The sequence below is a fragment of the Eucalyptus grandis genome, chromosome 10 (genome assembly GCF_016545825.1).
Source record: "Eucalyptus grandis isolate ANBG69807.140 chromosome 10, ASM1654582v1, whole genome shotgun sequence".
Taxonomy (NCBI): Eukaryota; Viridiplantae; Streptophyta; class Magnoliopsida; order Myrtales; family Myrtaceae; genus Eucalyptus; species Eucalyptus grandis.
The window spans coordinates 30,855,875-30,859,687 of record NC_052621.1 but is presented as its reverse complement, the minus strand read 5'-3'; the positions used below and the strand labels follow the sequence as shown (position 1 = coordinate 30,859,687).

Sequence of the window (3,813 nt, the reverse complement as noted above, 5' to 3'; positions counted from 1 at the left end):
ATTGGTCCCTTCTTCGTGTTTTGAGAGGTGACAAAACAATCTATTTGTCTTGAAAAAAAAAGAAAAAAACTATCTGTTTGTGAGCACATCGAGAAACATAAGTCAGTGTCTTTCGGGGAGCCATTCTCTTAATCAGGCAAAGGTGCAAAAGAGGCGTTTTGCCAATCATCGCCTGAGTTCAAACGAGGCGAAATTGTTGCAACTGCGATGATCGTATGCTTTGATCAATAGGTCTCTTGATCTGGTTTGATGGCTGGTGGAGAAGATTACAGAACTTATAACTTGAAACCGCTTTTAAATTTTTTCACCTTGATTTATCCACTGACTGATGAAATCCTGTCAATTTGGGTGATGAACTAAAGACAATCTCAGGACGTTCATCTGGAATTAGAATCAATACCTAATATCAATCAGACTTATCTTTCTCCGTGAATGAACTGTTCAAGAGTCCAATGTTTTGATCTGAAGCACCCACGTTTGACGAGATTTTCTCCAAATCAGCAATGAGAATCGTGCCCGAAACCACCACAATTGAAGCACCGCCGACACCAACGCCGGCCGCCACCACCACCCCTACTAGTACAATCCCTCGCCATGTGCCCGAAACCACCACAATTGAAGCAGGCACTGCCTCCTCCTCCTCCTCCTCCTATTCCAACCCCACCATTGGTACTCCGGCGACAATCCCTCGCCGTGTGGCCGATCCCACCGCAGCCAAAACAAGCCCCAGAACCCCCACCCCCGCCGCGGCTCCCGCGGTCACGGTCACTGATCCTCGCCAAGTGTCCCACCTCCCCACAAACATAGCATCCGGCGCCACCGGCGCCACCCCCCCGTACCTGCCGCCGCCCTTCCAGCCGCCGCCGAACCCGAACCCGCGCCCGCCCGACGCCGCCAAACCCCCCGCCGCCACCGCCGCCGCCGCCGCCGGCCGTCCACAGCGGCGCTCGCCCTTGACGGGGCCCCGCCGGGACGGTGACGTCGACCGCCGAGGACTTGCCCTCGGACTCGGTGACGATGGAGAACTCGATCTCCTCGCCCTCGGCGAGGCTACGGGAAGCCGTCGGACCGAATGGAGGCGGTGGACGAAGAGGTCCTCGCCGCCGCCGCCGGGCTTGGTGAAGCCGAAGCCCTTGAGGTCATTGAACCACACGAGACGGTGCCGGCGCATCTCTCCGATTCGCCATGGATTCCGATCGGCGATTGATCACTTAGGAGAGGAAGAGAGAGTTCGTGGAGGTTCTAGAAAGAGAAGCAACGAGGGCGAGTTTCGGGATTTATATAAAAAGCAAAACCCTAATCGCAATCGTGAGCCCTACAATTGTAACGACTCCGGCTCTCCGATTTCCCCCTTTCTCTCCGAGGATTCCGTGTAATTCCGCAACTAAGGCTGCGTTTGGTTGTGTTTTTTTTTTGTTTTTAAACAATTTTTCTGTTTTTTTGTTCTGGGAACAAAAAGAAACAGAAATGCGTTTGGACGCGTTTCTGTTTCTTTTTGTTCTTTGTTCCCAGGAACAAAAGAAATGTAAACGAGAAACACAAATTTTGTGTTTCTCGTTTGGAACACAAATCGAAACAAAAAAAGGAACAAAATTGTGTTCCTTTTTCATTTCTTGGATAGTGCTCGAACAGATCCTCCTCTCCCCCGCGACGAGCTTCCTCCCGCGACTGCGACAAGCGACGAGCGACGAGCTTCTCCTCCGGCGACCTGCGACGAGCTTCTCCCCCGCGACCTGCGACGAGCGTCTCCCGCGACGAGCGTCTCCTCCTGCGAGCGAAGAGAATTCCATCGTCTTCTCCGGGCGCCGCCAGCGGCCTCTCGTCTCGACAGCCGCCGCTCCTTCACCAGGTAAACGTGGTCACTACTCCTCCTTCACTGATTGTCTTCACTTCGGCGAGAGCTCGAGTGTTAGGGCTCGCTCGAGCCAGCACTTGCCCAGATCTGCAAGCCGCTTGCTCGAGCGAGTCTCGCAGATCCGGGCGAGCGTTGCTCACCCAGACTGCGACGGCAGCTCGTGCTCGCTCGCTCGAGATCTGCGCGGCGAAGCGAGCAGCGCAGCGTCGGCTGCTGCTCGAGCTCGGCTCGAGCGAGCGGAGCGACGAGCGTCGGCTGCTGCTCGGCTCGAGCGAGCGGCGAGCGTCGCTCGCGCTCGAGCTCGAGCAAAGCGCGACGTACGCTCGCTCGGCCGCTGCTCAGGCTCGAGCGAGCGAGCGGCGAGATCATTCATACTCACGGTGCGTTTGATTGTCCTTACAATAGGGTAGAAACTTTTCTTGATGAACTAGTTTGCGTGATGAGTTCAGGCACTGTCGAACACTATCGACAAGTTCGAAGATTGATCACGCACCGATGATGTTTGCTATTTGCTAATACTTTCTGTAATGACACTTCCAGTATGTTTTGTTATAATGTTGTGTTATTTGCTAATTACAATTGTTGTGACACTTTCTAACATAAGTTCTTTAAAAATTATCAGTGGAAACCAATCATACCACAAAACTCGAACTCCATGGAAGAGTCGGTATGGTCACCATGCGATTCGGACACTCAAAGACAATCCGGGTGCGGTACCATCCAACGGTGAGGATCGGTATCAAATGTTTGAGTAAGAACTTCAATCGATCTTTTCCTTTAAAAATTAGATGACATTCCTTTTTTGGGAAATTGGGGTTCTAAATATGTATCGTGCAGCAACATAGTCCTGTCTTTCTTGCTTCCATTTCAGTTTTTGCAAGAAAAGCATACAGAATGTGAAGGATTTTCTGCAGCAATACTGTGAGGGAAGGAGGCTGGCTGGCTACATCATGTACCAGGACCTGCTCGCCATGTTCTATGAAGCTGTGTGCGTCGGAATAGATTTCAATGGCAATGTAAATGCCGATTATTTTCAACTACCTCTGCCTCCGACTGTTTCAGGTGATGCATAGCCATTCTCACTTCTCCATGTCACAACATTATAAGCCTCACATAGAGAATCGATTCAAGAGCCCGTCGATCTTTTGAATAGCTGGAAGTGGTAGAATGCTTTTTGTTTATTGTTTTGTATTTTCGTTGCTTGAAGCGAGAGAATCCCAGGCAAACGGACAACAAGCCAAAACCTAAGAAACGGCAGTGAAGTCTCTTAAAAGCTGGGCTTGCGGCACGAGGTACCGCTTTTCTAGAATTATTAACTGTGTATGTGTGTCCTGTACAGCCTTTTATGCTACGATAAACAATCATATTTTCTTATCTCTTATGACCGTTATAAATGGAAGCGATATCCGGAGTCTGTTTTTCACCAAATTATCATCGCAAACAGTTTACGTGTGGATTCTGTTGAAATATAGATTACTCCGTCGGTCTTTATCCTCTAGGACTTGGCCTTTAGAATAATGATCTGGTTCAACGGACGTCAATTGTATTGCACTCATTTTTTCTTCCATTATTCTGAAACGGCTGTATTTATGTGCTGAGATTAGTGCAGAGGGAGAGAGCAGTGACAGTTATAGCATTGTCAATGTTCCCCTTTTCAACTATTCTTTTTGATTGGTGGACACTCTTCTCTAATGTCCCAACTGTGATTGACAGTGCCAAGGAGGTGAATGGTTCCATTACTCGTGCGTTGGGCTGACACCAGAGACAAGATTCAAGGGGAAGTGGTATTGTCCAACCTGCAGGCAACTTCCACAGTGACAAAAATGGCATGCATACACTTACAGTACATGTGATGGTGGAGGCATGGAGGGATGATCGTTTGTTTTGCCTTGATTAGGTCATTCTAGAGTTTAAGATTATGCATCCGTCTCTTTCTTCCCAAAATAAAGAGAAGAAAG

General features: G+C 49.5%; 1 pseudogene; it reads right to left on the bottom strand.

Moving 5' to 3' along the window:
• Nucleotides 1–275: 275 nt before the first annotated feature.
• LOC120288821 lies at nucleotides 276–1,171 on the bottom strand (annotated as a pseudogene).
• Nucleotides 1,172–3,813: the final 2,642 nt, after the last annotated feature.